This window comes from Lissotriton vulgaris, chromosome 6, assembly GCF_964263255.1.
Source record: "Lissotriton vulgaris chromosome 6, aLisVul1.2, whole genome shotgun sequence".
Taxonomy (NCBI): domain Eukaryota; kingdom Metazoa; phylum Chordata; class Amphibia; order Caudata; family Salamandridae; genus Lissotriton; species Lissotriton vulgaris.
The window spans coordinates 1,902,841,145-1,902,858,637 of NC_141694.1; the positions used below are offsets into that span (position 1 = coordinate 1,902,841,145).

The following is a 17,493-nucleotide window of genomic DNA, read 5'->3' on the forward strand; positions in this document are numbered from 1 at the left end:
ATAGCGTGACTACGCAAATTCCACCCACCCCTAGGAAGAATACGAAAATGAATTCTCCGTCCTTGAATGGACAAAAGGGGGAAATTGATCGGTTGTTGTTTCACCATCTTGAAGATATTGACACTTGGATAGAGATTATAAAAAATCAGGAAGGTTCTCACCTGTTCGTGAAAGGCGAACTGTTGTCAATTCCACAGTGAGCAAGACTTGCTCTTGTGCTTTACAGATTCGAAAAGAGGGAGGCAGTCAGGGTGTGAGTTAGAAAGGGTCTCCCAATACAGAATTCACCAGCTACTAATCCTCGAATAACCACATACAATCTCAAGACAAGTTAATCTCTCATCGATATGCAAGAAGAACGGGCTTCTATCACTACTGTTATATCTAACACTGAGGAGCATCTTATGAGTCTGTACTACAATGTGATTGATGCCCGTTTAGCCACCCGGAGGCTAGACTGTAAAGCTCTGGGAAGGTTACTCATGCAATGTGGGTAGGCGATTGTTGGTAGAGCTGTTTGGGCGACTTACTAAAACACAGCTTGGACAGTTGTTTGATGCCAGACATGCTTCTGATCTGACAGGAGAGCTTAGAGGGAATAAGGAGTGAAAACTGCAGACACAACACATATGACTGAGGCAAGTCCTGAATGTAAGATTAGGCTACCTAACTGGAATGTGAGCAGGTGAATGACAACCACAAGGCTCGACTAGTGATTGTGTACTTAAATAGACATTAGGTGGGTGTCTCTTGACCTATCTGGAATGTGAGCGGGGTGAATGACAATCACAAGGCTCGACTGGCGATTGTGCACTTCAATAGACATTAGATGGGTGTCGCATGACCTGTCTGGAATGTGAGCGGGGTGAATGACAACCACAAGGCTCGACAAGTGATTGTGTACTTCAATAGACATTCGGTGGGTGTTGCATGACCTATCTGGAATGTGACAACCACAAGGCTTAACTGGTGATTGTGTACTTCAATAGAGATTAGGTGGGTGTTGCATGCTGTGAGAGCTAATCATTTTGCCAATAGCGGGAGCTTGTACTTCTATTACTCTTCCTCCTTTGCTAAGGAAGTGGCCATATTGGTTAAACAAGGCCTCTGGACAACTTCTGTGATGGAGAGGTCTGGTGTGTGGTTGTGGGGTTCAATAAGTAACACCATTTAAAAAACAAATTTAAATTAGAGACATGTTTGCAGCCACTTCCCCTCGCTCTGGCAGACCCCAGTCTTTAAACAGAAAACAGCCACGCAATTTTATCGTACCTCATGGTAAACCAGGGCTCGGTTGCCTCTGGGGCTATGCTGTGGGAAGTGTTTAAAGCCATTACCAGGGGTGAATGCATATCTAAAGTTACATGATATTAAGATCGTTAAGAGATAGGATGGCATGACCAGAGCAAGAGATTTCATCGCTATAGTAAGAATATGTGAGTTCTTCACCCCAACCAAAACTAGCTATACTAAACCTAAAAAGGCTGGATTTCTGTAGCACAGTGGACAGTGAAGGTAAATTGCTAGATAACCATACTACTGCCCAGTGGTGCGGCGAAGGGGAGGAGAGGTATAATTGCCTTTCTTACTCATACTACTAGAAGGGATGGGAATGGGCAAAGCTGTGCTCAAATGCATCACTCTACTACATACTACCACCAAGGCAAGAAAATAAGCCAACAATTTGTGTTCTCCAATATCAAAACGTAGAAGCATCAGGCAAGGTTGTCTTCTCTCTTCGATCCTTTTCCCTAGCTGTGTAGCCACCTGCCACCTTCTTCCACAACCACAGAGGCCTACAATTAGGTATCCGTAGGGTCGTCCTCTCGATGTATGCAGACAATATTCTGCTATTGCTCAAGGACTCTGATTGTAGTCTTCATCCTATAATTACTGAAATAACAGTATCGGGGGAATGGTCTTTAAAAATCAATTGGTCTATGATCCCCCTCACAGGTGGAGAACTACCTCTGAGCTGCGGGTACCGCTGAGGTGGCAATTCGAACCTGTAAGATACCTGTGAGTTGGGTGTCATGGGAATTGTCCACAATACCTAGTGAAAACTGTGTGAAGTTTGTGGCAAAGTACTAAACAGATAGATGGATAAAAGTGCTGATATCAATTGCGGGGGATTTGCCTTATGAAGATAAAGCTGCTCCCTAAACTGTGGTATATGTTTCAGAATATCCAGATGCCTCTAAATAAAGCTGGATCTGGATATTCTCAGTTGATTCAAATCAGCACGGGGAGGTGGACAGCTCTGAATAGCGCAGAGCAAGATACACCTGCTATGCAAGCATGGGGGATTCGTGCTCCCAGCTTTGAAGTATATCACCTTATGACCCAGGCACAGTTTGACCTTCACTGCTTCCCTAACATGAGACAACCCCCACACTGGCATTGAAGTGGAACTAGCGGCCCCGGTTCCAATGCGCACCAGTCTGTGTCAGAAATCCATGCCTTAAGATGTACCTGCTGGTGATGGGACAGGCTGGCTAAACTAGTGGGGAAGGAAAGGCCATTTTTGCTAAACTTCCCTCTGCTTCATAACCCGAGATGAGAATTACCGAACCCTCGTGCGATCAGACAGCGGAGGAGTTGAAAACCTGAATAATAAAACAATAATAAAACATTTGCTATCAGAATGCTTGCAAAGTGATGCCTTCATAGCTATAGTTATTCTGAAACATCACCAACTTCGATGCTGTATGACGGAGTTATTTCAGGAAATGCCAGATGATCCTTTATCTTGGCATCGCCTCACTTTGGTCCATGCGGTCGCTAGCCCCGCAAAGCCGATTACATAAATGTACAGTTTGGATAAAGTGCACTCAGTGATTTACGTATGAAGACAAAATGGAGGCAAGAATTGGGCCATGAGATTGTATAAGTGAAGTGGATATAATGCTGCCAACAGATTAGAGATATTTCCCCCAGCAGGAGATTTAGACCTAGGCTGCTAAAATATTTACATAGAGCAATTTACCTGTTGTTAGCACGCTAGCTATGGACTCCAGTTGTTAGAGGTGTAGAGCAACACATTCAGATTTCTTGCAGATGGCCTGGCAGTGTCGCATGCTGGCGGTAATCAAGACTAGTCTCTCTGCCGAGCTGGTCAACTCCCCCATGGTGGCCCTGCTTGGATATGTAAAGGAAGTCCCCAAGTCACCCCAGCAGCTCACTGCCATTGCCCTTTTACGGGCTAAGGGCAGGGTTGTTATAAAATGGAGGAAGTAAGGGGTACTGAGCTGGCTTAGAGATCCTACCACATGCTGCGAGCAATCCAGAGTCTTCGGATACTTATAGTCTCATGTTTCCGGCCACAGAGATATTCAGGGGCCTTTACAATGTTACCTGGCAGCCTCGGCTGCGCAGCACTAGATCTGTATATGTAACATTAGCCTGAGCTGTAGGAAGATGTACGCTTCTGTTGTTTGTATATGTAATGCTACCTGGCAGCCTCTGCTGCGCAGCACTAGATCTGCATATGTAACATTAGCCTGAGCTGTAGGAAGATGTACGCTTCTGCTGTTTGTATATGTAATGTTACCTGGCAGCCTTGGCTGCGCAGCACTAGATCTGTATAAGTAACATTAGCCTGAGCTGTAGGAAGATGTACGCTTCTGCTGTTTGTATATGTAATGTTACCTGGCAGCCTTGGCTGCGCAGCACTAGATCTGTATAAGTAACATTAGCCTGAGCTGTAGGAAGATGTACGCTTCTGTTGTTTGTATATGTAATCTTACATGGCAGCCTCGGCTGCGCAGCACTAGATCTGTATATGTAACATTAGCCTGAGCTGTAGGAAGATGTACGCTTCTGTTGTTTGTATATGTAATGTTACCTGGCAGCCTCGGCTGCGCAGCACTAGATCTGTATATGTAACATTAGCCTGAGCTGTAGGAAGATGTACACTTCTGTTGTTTGTATATGTAATGTTACCTGGCAGCCTCGGCTGCGCAGCACTAGATCTGCATATGTAACATTAGCCTGAGCTGTAGGAAGATGTACGCTTCTGTTGTTTGTATATTTAATCTTACCTGGCAGCCTCGGCTGCGCAGCACTAGATCTGTATATGTAACATTAGCCTGAGCTGTAGGAAGATGTACGCTTCTGTTGTTTGTATATGTAATCTTACCTGGCAGCCTAGGCTGCGCAGCACTAGATCTGTATATGTAACATTAACCTGAGCTGTAGGAAGATGTACGCTTCTGTTGTTTGTATATGTAATCTTACCTGGCAGCCTCGGCTGCGCAGCACTAGATCTGTATATGTAACATTAGCCTGAGCTGTAGGAAGATGTACGCTTCTGTTGTTTGTATATGTAATCTTACCTGGCAGCCTCGGCTGCGCAGCACTAGATCTGTATATGTAACATTAGCCTGAGCTGTAGGAAGATATACGCTTCTGTTGTTTGTATATGTAATGTTACCTGGCAGCCTTGGCTGCGCAGCACTAGATCTGTATATGTAACATTAGCCTGAGCTGTAGGAAGATGTACGCTTCTGTTGTTTGTATGTGTAATGTTACCTGGCAGCCTTGGTTGCGCAGCACTAGATCTGTATATGTAACATTAGCCTGAGCTGTAGGAAGATGTACTCTTCTGTTGTTCGCTTCTATGTGTAATGTGACTCTAATTATTAGATGTATGAACCCTCTTACTGTTAAACTGACCTAATAACAGTAAATTGTGTGAGCTGACATTGTACACCATGACCTTATGAGTTTTTTCTCTGCAATTGGAAACCTGTTTACATTCATTTTCTTTTTCCTGAACATTAAGTGATTTGCTCAGAATCGCAGACTGTAGAGGCGACACTGCTTGTTTTTCCAGCCGAAGCCCTTCAATGTTGCAATTGTTGAGCCATTAATGCACCACTGTGGGTCGGCTTCAGGCGGTGCTGTATTTAGTCATCAACAGTAAACACTCTACCCGTGCACTTTAACCGTTCTCATTACCAGGGTCAGACTGGGACAAAAGTAGGCCTGGCCACAAACCTAAAAGGGACCCTGATTATTGATCCAGGTCGCAAAAAACGTTTTGTAAGATACAAGAGACTGCAGGCATTTGTGTTTGTTACAGGCAATGCTTGTGTTAATATCATGGAAGTCCTCAGTAAAAACTGCACGACCTGGCCCTAAAACAGACTCACAGCCAGCCCTAAAAGGGCCCCACAGATACCTGTCAGACCAGCCCATCAGACACTGCCTGATTGCGGTACAGGCAAGTCTGACATTGCCCATTACAAACCCGTCATGTAAACTGCGTTACACTGGCTGAAAAACAAGAGGGTGTTTGGAAGGCGCCCTGTTGTAGGACCAGTTGCATCTATTTGACCTGGTCATTTCATGCGGTTAAAACTATTATCAAGAATGCCGCCCATTTGCATATTCCATGGTGACTGCTGCTGCTTTGTATTCGACCATAACTCTAACCCTATCTACCCCACTCCCCTACAATCAATCCAAATCTACTCCACTCTCCCCCACTCTACCCCAATCTAATCACTCCAATCTATCCAACACCAATGAACCCCCACTGCAACCAACTCCAATCTATCCCACTCTAAAACACTCCAATCTACCCCACTCCAATCTACCTCACTCCACTACTATCTATCCCAATCTACACTCCAGTCTACCCCACTCCACTCTACCCAATCTACCCCACCCCAATCTACTCTACCCTGTTCCACACCACTTCATTCTACCCCAATCAACCCCACTCATCTAACCCACTCTAATGTACCCTACTCTAACCTATCCCACTGTCCTACAGTCTACCCCACTCCAATCTATTCTATTCTTTCCCAATCTCCCCCAATCCAATCTACCCCTTTCAACCCTACCCAATATGCCCCACCCCAATCGAACCCACTCCAACCTATTCCACCCAGATCAACCTCACTATCACCCATTCAACTCCACTCCAATCTACACCAATCTAGCCTCACTCTAGCCAATCTCCCCAAATCCAAACTACCCCACCCCAAACAACAGACTCTACCCCAATGCAATCGAACCTACTTCAGTATACCTCACTCCCCATACCCCAATCTACAACACCCTAATATGTTTTATTTATTTATTTAAAAGTTTTATATAGCGCTGGCTAGACCCGAAGGTATCAGAGCGCTGTGCACTCTACCTCACTCCTTCCCACTATACCACAAGCTACCCAACTCCACTGTACCCCAATCTATCCCTTTCCACTCTTACCCATTCCAATCTACCCCACTCCAGCCTCCCCCATTTCAATCACCTCACTCTACCTCAATATACCCCAGTCAAACCTACCCCACCCTACTGTACCCCACTCCACCCCAATCTACCCCACTCCAGTCTTCCCCACTCCACTATAATCTGTTGCATGGATTCTGCTTGTGCAGAACTGAGCCTAGGACCACAGAATGTCAGAATGCAGGGACCGAGTCACCATACCACATCAGCACGTATGGACCTGAATCCGACCAGCTCACGGTGCCTAATCTGCCCTTATAACCATACCAGAGTAACAGGTCAATAGAACACAACACTCCAGTCCCCTATGGAACTGTGGAAATAGATCACCTTCCATTTATTTCACTCATGCATGTCCATAATAAACAAAAGATAGACACAATGTAAGTTTAAAATATTTATTAAAACGTCCTTGCTCGATTATGAAGCAACTGTGCTGCGATTATAAAACATATGCAACTCAGCAAAGTGATCTGCAAAGCTACAGACAATGAAAAGCCCTATCATGGTAAATGATATATTTGTCTAAGCCTATCTTCACTATGTGAGAGCGGGCAATATATCGAGATCTCTGGGACTAGATCTGGGCCCCATACCTGGAATTTGTAGTTAGGTGGTCTCCATCTTAGGTTGCGCAAGTCTGGTGCGTACGTTCCATGAGCTCTCTTTCCGCAAGAATTCTCCTCTCTGTTTTCCAAATGGCAAGTCCCAGTTTATATGATAAGAATTGCCGTGCGAGTGACAGGAAACAGCAGATGTTCCCTGGTGTTGTGTCTGAATGTTAGCAGAGGTGCTGAACAGCCGTAGCAAAACAGGGCTTCATGTTGTCCGACCTAATACATGATATTCAGACTGAATCCCAGGAAGAAGCACTGAATAATAATACCATTGATGGAGCAAGGATTAGCATCCATTGTTGTGTGTTTATCTAGGAACCATAATCAATATTACCATTTTATGCCCTTACATGACTATAATCGATAATATCCATATAATGGCATAAAGATCAGATCCATATTTTAGTAAATCACCCTTGCAGTCCAAAGCACGGCAATAGCTACTTCCTTAGATTCCTAGAAAGCACAATGAGTTCTTTCAACATACCAAACCTCTAGCAACCTGGGAAATCCCCGTTAGCTTTGTTTTGATTTTGTCCTAGAACTCCTGCGAAGCACTGTAATAACGGCCAGTTCTTAGTGACATCTTTATTGACCTCTTATGTCCAACCTTACGTCAAACCCGGCACCTTTCAGGTATAAATATGCCAACGTTGCCTTAAGCAAACACACGGTGGTGAATTCTGGAGCCGAGCAGCTGTCTACGTGCAGAGAGCTCAGCAGATGCGAGAAGCCCACGGACGCTGCCCCTCCTCTTTGACGCGCTGAGAAAGACGCTGTCTTTTCTCCTGCCGAGAAAATCCAGCCTCCGGCGTTTCCAGCCTACCCTTGCGGGTGACTGGGATATTGAGTCCTGAGAGAGAGATACCAGACCTCCTACATTCTATTCCCAAGGTACAGTGCTGACTAAACCCTTAGAGAGAATTCTTGGATCAGATTCGTGGCAAAAACCTACTTAACTTAAACTGCTACTTACTCCTTCCCAGTATTAGGCTTAGGTCAGGTACACCGGGGTAGGCGTAGTTAGAAGCACCAGTTGAGCACGTTAGCCAATGTATGTATGAATGTATATATTTTATCCATTTTAAAGTATCTTATGGCTAAGAAACCATATCAATGCTTTTACAGTATTATTTCATAATACTCCTTTTACTGTGCGTACTGTACTTTATATTAAGTATTACAATTGTGGCAATCCATTTCTCTTGCATGAGAAGGAAGACTGTTCAATAAATAATACCTTTTATTGAAAACGCCTGTCTCTGTCTTCTCTGCACTCTGGTGAAACTAAGAACGCACATCTAACTGAGTGAAATAACTGTCTATTGTTTTCACACGACTCTAGAGATTTACTCTTATTTCCGAGAGAGCAAAGTTGTCATGTTTATACGTTTGTCGGAAGCTGAATCTCTTCTTGTCTGAGCCAGGGAAGCTGATCCCTTCCTATTCAGTCAAGAAAGTTTCCAGTGACCTCTGAGCTAGCTGGCGCAAACCTAAATTAAGTCTAACATAGTCAGTAGAGACCTAGACGACTTCAGTCCTACGTCTACACTGTTGTTTATGTTATTCCAATGCGCAGGGCCTATAGGGAAAATAGGAACTACACTACATGGCGCCCAACGTTTGGTAAGGCGATAAAACTAACGCAAGACGTTAGAGTAACTCAGTCGTGCTTTTTCACTCAGACCCTTTTTCCCGTAAATACTCCAATAGACGTCTGGAGTGGGTGAAAGGTTAAAATCCGCCGGAACTTAGTAGGAAGAGATTCCTATGTAAAGTTTCTGGTTTAGTCAACGTTGAAGGATACAGTGTTCCAAAATATTGTGCACCTAATCTTTTGTCTCCTTGAAACTTGATCTGCAAAACAAACAAAAAAAAACAAAAACCTTTCTGACAGTAAAATGCCAGACAGTGATGACGATAGGGAGGCATTGAGAATAGCAAATCAACTCCTAGATGATGACACGAGTCTCCTACAGAATGACCGGAATGCTATCCTCATTCCGGTCAACATAAGAAAAACTATAACTTTAAAACTTATAGAAAACAGACTGACAGCACGAGGTGGTACAGTCATTTTCGTGATAGAGGCACACAAATATCGGCAGACAGAGGTATTCTATTTATGGATAAACTTTCCAGCGGCAAACGCTATAACACACGAATTCCACTATTACAAAATAGAGGAACCACCGGAAGAATATTCTCCTTTCGAGGAGATTGAAATCCCATTAAAATACCAAGAGCACCTGCTCTGGTTTCAAGGCGCCCTAAAACATAATGATCACATCACCAGGCTTGGTCCATTAGGTAGACCAGGAGCAACATGGCCGGTTCTAGCCAGCTACACACCACATCCAGACATCGAAAAAATGTCAAGCGAAGAACTCTTTGTTAAAATAAAAGAATTAACAAAGGCATATAGAGAGTTAGTTCAATTGGCAATGGAGGATATAACTTACCTCCAGAAATTGAAAGAAACAGATATAGCAGACCAACCAATTGAACTGGCCAGAATCATAGAAAAATCCTATGAAGAACTAGGAAGAGATAGTTTGGGTGGGAAACCGGTAAAACCCCAACTTCTTGAAAATCCAGAAAAGATATGTATTAAAAATAATCAAAACACTTCAAAGAAGAGCTGGGATGGAAATAAACAATCCAGTCCCAAAGAAAAAAGATTCCAGTCCAAAGGAAGGTCTCCTCCGCGGAGGGAAAGAACGGAGAACACCAGTCTCCCCAAAGGGAGCCTTCTGAGAAAAGATACTGTCACGATTCCCCCGGCCGCTGGTAAATCACTGCCTGCTCTATTATGCTGAACGGAATGGGAAACTACATATCCCATGATCCTTTGCGCGGCGCGTTCCTATGACTCTGTGCGACTAGAGATCATAATAGGAAGTCTCACGGTGTACGCGCTGCCGATTATTCCTGCTTGTGTTTGTGTTCGTGTAACCTGATTCTTCTTGAAGGATACTTGGAAGTCGGCGGTGGCAAGTATTTGCTCGCGCTGAAAGGAAACGCCGTTACGAGCGCTTGGGTTCAGCGTTCCATAGTTGTGGAGTCCTTTTGGATTAACCTGGTAGGGCTTAGGAAGCGCCTACAGCAAAGCAGTCAGCACGAGTCTGCGCTCGAGTTTTGGAATAACCTGGTGGGGCTTAGGAAGCGCCCGTTTCATTCACCGTCATTGCAGTAACAGGTTTTTCAAGATCGAGTGGGGCGCTTGCATTTGTAACTCTTTGGTAGAACCTGTTTTTCGTGTAATTCATACAGACTAACAGGGAGCGTCTTGCTCCGGTTCGTGCAGGACACCTGGGCATAGGTGCCGCCTTACCATTCTGTGCATCTTACTCACATTTGAGTGCTTACAGAGAAGGATCTGTAGAGACGCTAGATATATATCTATACTTTAAGCTGGGCATATGATTTAGTTTCTTGGATTATTTGATTTACATACAAACTAGGGAATGTATGTTATATCTTGGGGTTGACTCTTCCTGCAATACCCCGGGAATTTCGTTTCATACATTTCCTCGGAGGAGAAAACCTTTTGCTGTGAACTACCATTTAACCGGAATGTGATCATCTTTCATTACTTTGTTTTGGGCACCATTTGGTAATCTTTATCCCAAAATCTGGGTAGGTGTTCTTACAGCATCTCTGTTCTAAACATTCAAGTTACCGGATGGGAGGGAACATGGGGGTTTTCTAATGATCTCTGTATTATATCTTCTAGTAGCACAACCAGGGGATTTAGAAGCCGCCCTTTAGATCCTTCCTTCCTTCAGGCACACCTGTAAGATATACAGGTGAGGTAACATGTGTTTTATTGATTAGCAGATCTTCCAGCTTAGAGTTCTATTTGCACTTATCCCTTGCTTCTGTGATTACAGGTTACGGTTCCAGTTGCCCAGCTGTTCCCCTCCGGACACATATTTTTCCCCCGCTTGATCTCCTTAACAGTCTGTACACATTTACAGTCAGACTTGGGTTGATCTAGAGGTGGGCCCCCTTATAGCATCGATCCAATCCTGAGGAGCAACCACGACAGACCTGACAGATACAACCTTAGAAATAGGGATAATTTGAAAAAGCCTGATAGATATCAAAGTAATGATACACGTCCCTCTCGATCTTTTTCGCAGAAATCGGAAAGAAGAGGACGGTCAGAACAAAGGGAAAAGCACGCCAAGTCCAAAGACAAGGAACCTGCTCAAAGTAAAAAATTACAATTTCCAAGAAAGAAGGTAGCCAGTATTAAAATAATCGAACATGCCGAGAATACTGAGGACACAGCTGAAAAACGGAGAGTGGGCCCAGACAATGGTAGACAGCGCAGCAGAAATCAGCATAGCTCGCAAGATCCTGATGAATCATCTGGAGACAGTGAACACGAATGAATACATTCAAGTGGAAACTGCAGATACCAGAGTTGGCGAACCTCATAAGATATACAAAATAACACTGCGTATAGAGGGAGCTAAGACTAGGAAAATAAGGGGTCTGTTTTGGGATAACCTCTCAAAAGGCTATGACATCCTGTTAGCTGAAAAAGACTGGCCACCAGAGTTTGCCAGGGAGTGCCCTCATGGCGAAGAAATGATTATGCCTGCCTTCTCGAATCATATTCCAATTCATAGAAAATATATATATGCAAGGAAATGGGCAGTAGCTCAAGCACCTGCATTATATAAGAATCACGTAGGGTGGGATGAGGACTCTCCTATTCACAAAATCCAGTTAAAATGTCAACCAACTGCACAAAGGCAGTACCCAATTAAGCAAGAAGCTAAAAAACAGGTCAGGGAGATTTTAGATCAACTTGAATACCAATGGGTGATTGAAACATGCACCTCTCAAATGAACAATCCTTTGTTTCCTGTCTCCAAACCAGACAATTCATATCGTCTAGTCTTGGACTACAGACACCTTAACTCGTGTTGCAAAACATTTGCAGTACAAAATTCGCACAGTGCGGCACTGATGAATAACATAGTTCGCAAAAAATACAAAATAACATTAGACATCTCTAATGGATTCTTTTGTCAGAATATAGCACCGGAAAGCAGGTATTTAACTGCTTTCTCAATAATGGGGTCACAGAAAAATTTCTGTAGGCTCCCACAGGGATTCAAGAATAGCCCAGGATTATTCTCAGCCATAGTAACAGAGTTACTACAAATGTATGACGATGAGGCATTATCTTATGTCGATGACATCTATCTCACAGACGACGACTTGGATACTCACTTGAAAAGAGTGAACACCATAATACTTGGGTTCGCAGCAGAGGGTTACAAATTCAACTTTAAAAAGTCACGAATTGCCCATCTGACAGTCCTGTTTTTAGGATACAAATTATCAAGTGAAGGAAAAAGCCTAGCAGACAACTTTTTAGAGAAGTGCGCTGTACTCCAAGCACCAAAAACGCTGAAGAACTTACAATCAATACTAGGCTTCCTGAATTTCGGAAGAACTTACATTCTAAATTATGCAGAGAGGGTTAAACCTCTCTACGAATTAATTAAACCTAATTTCAAACCAATACATTGGACTCAGACACACACAGAAATTTTAAGATCACTGCAAACAGACATGTTAGCTAAAACAAAATAAGAAACACGTGACAATACACGAAACCTTGTAATCCGAGTCATCCCAGGAAGATGCGGATTCACGTACCTGACCTCTAATGAGGGAGAAACGGTACCAATAGCATACAAATCACATTTGTACACACAAACAGAAAAAACATTCAGTCTTAAAGAAAATACTGTGAAGGCGGTACAGACTGCCATAGCAAAAGAAAGAGCCCTAGCCCAAGGCAAAAGGATAACTGTTTTTACAGCAGAATCAGCCTTTGAGGCGTTATTCAGCCCAGTTAATCTAAAAACTGTGGCACTAGAGCCTAAATGGATACAGTGGGAAAATTCTCCTATGGCAGAAGACGTGACATACTATTTTGTCCCGGACAGGAAAAAACTGAATGATTTGAAATATGAAGAAGAATATCCTCTGTCAATCGAAATTCTGTCTCTCCAACAGTACTCTTGTATAATCTATACGGACAGATTTGTACAACATTACAATGTAGATGATAAATCCTACAATGCAGCCTGCGCAATTGTTAAAGGTCGCTGGCTCTGTGGTAAATTCAGACCAAAAATAACGAAAACTGAATCACTGAGAAACTGTTCGGCTCAGCGAGCTGAAATCAGATCTTTAAAGATGGCGCTTGAGAATGCCGATCGTGAATTTCCGACACTAATAGTGTGCGATTCGCATTCCTGCGTCAAATCTTACAATAATGATTTGCAGAAATGGGTTCAAAACGGTTACAAAGATGACACAGGTGCCACAATCAAGCATAAATTGCTTTGGGAACAGGTAGTTCTTTTACAGAAAGAACTACAAATGACTCACATGATACACACATTGAGTTATCAACGTGATGGCGTTCACATTGCAGGGAATTCATTGGCTAATACACCCACAGCGGAAGCAACTCAACCGGCTTCCGTAGCCACAAAAAAGCGTTTAGAAAAATACTTAGACGGGGAAACCATGCTGGCGGTAAAAACGTCTTCAAAAGGCAACTGTGCAGCACTACCCGTGAACTATCCACTCAATTATACATACGTAATTGATGCAAACTCCATTCCTTTTGCTCGAATCCCTGGAGTGGGGGATAGAGCGATTGCAAACACGAACAAGAGAATCTTCTTACTAGAAGACGCACATATGGGGTTGGGTCAAAGGCACAAAGAGATCTTGAAATCTCTGATGGAACTACAATCGGAGTACTGGTGGCCGGGAATGAACGTGGATATCTACATTTTTGCTAAGAATTGCAAAGACTGCAATAGAGATCGCAGTTTCGAATCGGTCCAGCCTATAGCCCAGATACTACTATTAGAGAGCATCAGGCTATCTACATCGCAGAAATCCAGTCGGAGAAATGCGTCCCCATAAAAACTAAGACATAAACACACTTAAAAATACAGACCCCAGCGCTCGGCTGACGCCAGAACTGTTATAAAAGATTTGTGAGTCTTTATCGGCACATACGCAATTGCCATGCTACATTCTGACCAGGGTCATGCTTTTAGCTCTCGAGCTTATAGGGAGGCCATGACCAGCATGGGCATTGAATTGCGGTACTCTTGTCCCTTCCATCCTGAGGGAAACGGGGTTGTGGAAAGAAAAAACCGAGACATAAAGCAATCTATAACGGCAAAGGTATTAGGTTCGGGTGATGGGTGGGTCCAGCATTTAATAAGTGTCCAACGTAGTCTTAACAATCTGCCAAGAAATTCTCTAAAAGGTTTCAGCCCGTACGAACTATTGTTCGGAACTAGAATGTATTTTCAGGATTTAGATAGTAATGCTTCAGTGGTGGAAGATAAGAAAAAATGCTTTGACATCAAAGATCGTTTGGCTGTTTTACAGGACTTAAATGAAACAAGAAAAGCCCTGAGCAACGTAAAATTAAAACAAGAGCCAACAACCACTGAAGAACCACCACCTGTCCCAGCAAGACCTGTCTGGATTCCAAAGATTGGGGATCTGGTCAGAGAGAAAATTGCGGTGAAGAATGAATTTGGGCCTTCTTACAGAAAAGCAGTACCGGTCTTAGCCATCAACGGAACAAGATCAGTTGTACTACCGCCCCTTGCTGGTAAAAAGGAGAACCGAATTGTATCCATCGACCTGGTAAAACCACAATCATGTGGCCAATAATAAATAGTAGGCCCAGTGGACTCCCAAGAAAAAGCAGAATACCCAAATTTGCTACAATCCAAGAGGTTCAAACTGAAAGACTAATCACATTTGACAAACCTGCAGTGAATAAAAAAGGACTATGCAACAATGCCATGGAACTTGTGCCTCTTGAAACCCAAATTGAAAGAGTTCGTCAAGAAACACCAGTCTACAACGATGTAGCATCAGAATGCGCAAATGAAAAAGCAATTCCAACAATTGACAGAACAGCATCTGGCTACTTCATCAATTTCGATAACTTTTCAGTAGATCCAAGCGAACCAGAAGAAAAGCCAGCAACAAAGACTTTTAAAGACAAAGCAACAAAACTCTTGCTTCATCTCAAAGAAACCTATCTGATTTCTCCATGGATTGAATTTTGGATTATGTTAGGTGTACTTTTCCTCCTGCTTTGGCTCATCATGGTACTTTGTTTGGGAAAATTAATTGAAGGGAAATACAGTACAATGGACACAGCAAGTCAGAACATCAACTTGGTCCTAAAGCCACACAAGTCATCTCACATCGAGAAAAGAGAACTATCATCAGTGAATGTCATGGCCATTCCAATACCCGGTGGGGGAGTTTGGGACAAAACGGATTACGAAATATATGGCCCGATCGAGCTATTGAAATATCCACATCAATTCAAGGTTTCATTAAGTGACTTTGTAAAACCAAGTACATTTTCAGATGATTGGGACTCTGAGAGCTTTAATAATATGATGTCAGATCTAGTATTGTCAGCAAAATTTACAGAACATGATTACTTACAGGGGTCATCAAATTATGATCAGATGTATTGCTACAACCACTATGCACACCACTATTTGCATAAATCTGCACAACCTAGAAATGTTTTTAAATATAATCAATGGGAACATTGTGCAACACCACCCAAAAGCAGCTCAAAAACATTTTATGAGAAATTTTCATACTTCTCAGGGTTTAACACAAGTGATGCAGAAACGTTTTATTATAAACTGTTAGATAAGACAGGGACAAAAAACATGCTGACAAATACTAAACTGATTTATTCTGAAATGTTTTATGAAAAAATGATTACTTTTGGTTTTGATTTCCGGAAAAATAACATTGAAACAAAAACCATCTGGGGTACAAAAGAATGGCAGGTACAAGGCCTAGAAGCATTATTTTGAGCCTGCATGATTCCAGAACAAATAATGTTCTTGAATGACACAATTCAACAGACTACCGTCTTGGCCTAGCCAAGATTAAAGACCTTAATAAACTGTCTATTCCAAAACCAATACCTGATAATGCAACCACAGATATTGAGATAGACGTATCCCATATTTTAACTCAAAATAGAACACAACCTGACTGGAAAAAGTGGTTAATCTGGCGAACAGGCACTAATAACTGTCAAGATAGATTCCTGAACAAAATACAGGGGTTAAAAATGACCAGACCTGACCCTAGATACTCCCAGAGAAAACATCCAGGGATAGTAACAACATAAAGTGTAGGGAAACTATGCCTTGAATGGCTACAAACATCCACACTGGCAGAAATTAAGCAAAACTTGACTTTACTTAAAGATGGTGCTGACTTGCGTGATTTCATATTGGGACCACGCAAACAGCGTCAAAATCGTTTCATAACGGCTAGTATATATGCGGCGTACAACGAGGCATGGAAAGTAATGCAAATTGAAACAGCAGAGAAATTACGAGAAATTGATCGTATTAATTTGGAAAGATCACTTTCTGTTGTGGACAATGGGTTAATGACTCTGGCCTCCAGAATTTATTCACTGGACAGTATTGTATCATCTGCCATCGATATAATAGATCAGGACTTGCTAATGTTACAACATGGTCAGCGTTTTTACGAAATCATATCTTTCTTCATACATGCCTTTTCATGAATACAAGTGAGTGCGTAATCTTAAGTTGATGTGTTTACTTTTGTGATTATATTACAATCGCTTAGGACAAAGTGATATTGAACAAATTCATGCTTTATTACTAAAACAGTGACATTCTAAGTACTTTGTATCTGGAGACCCAGATGTCATTTATGTGACCCAGTTTTTTGTATTCTTTTGATTGCAGGTATCGCCCCTGAAGAAGGGCCTAACAGGCCCGAAATGCATTGGGCAGGGCTATATGTTTGGGCAAGAAATCTTTGATTGTTCATGATGCATTAAGAAAATCGATTTGTGTATAAAAGTCTTTAGAAATTTATGAATTGCGATATTCACTGATATTTAAGTGAATCTCATGTTCTTTTTAATTTGAAATGCCAGTAAAATTTCATACTCACAAATAAAATGATTTATGAATTTTTTAAAAGCAAACCAATGTGTTGAAAAATCCCAACCTAGTCAGGTTGCAATCGCAACAGTGCGTAAAGGGCAAGCGGTTTCCGCTTGGTCATTTTTTCATGTTAATATACCGACACACATTGGACAGTGTGTCTCCCTTCTCAGCACGCGTAATCCACTGATGTTTATTATTCACAAAAAAAGTGTCTATTGTTTATATTGATAGGAGTGCCTCTCCCATTACTAATTATTGTTTTGTTACCCAGTCCACAGGGAGTGAGCACCCATTTCTCATGATGTCCTTTGATGCCATAACTAGTCTCACGGATAACCGTGCCAATATATTGGCTTATACTAATGAACAAGCGACAGAAATTTATTCCCTGATACATGATGTCAGGTCCTTCAATGTACAAGGGAGTAGTTTGTCACAACAATTAAAACAACTAGAATTTTTGACAAAAAGACAATTGAACCAACGCCTCCATGCGTCAACACTTGTGCAATATCATCGTGCCAAGAGGATACCTAGGGGTTTAAGAATGCCCATAAAACCTATGCTTTTTCGTTTTCACATGAAGAAAG

The 17,493-nt window shown here is 42.4% G+C and overlaps 1 long non-coding RNA gene across 1 annotated transcript; it reads right to left on the reverse strand.

Moving 5' to 3' along the window:
* Nucleotides 1-9,142: 9,142 nt before the first annotated feature.
* Nucleotides 9,143-13,384, reverse strand: LOC147709858 (uncharacterized). Its single transcript, XR_015296742.1, has 3 exons — nucleotides 12,335-13,384; nucleotides 10,922-11,360; nucleotides 9,143-9,623 (listed from the first exon to the last, which is right to left on the reverse strand). It is a non-coding gene; the product is annotated as an uncharacterized LOC147709858 (long non-coding RNA).
* Nucleotides 13,385-17,493: the final 4,109 nt, after the last annotated feature.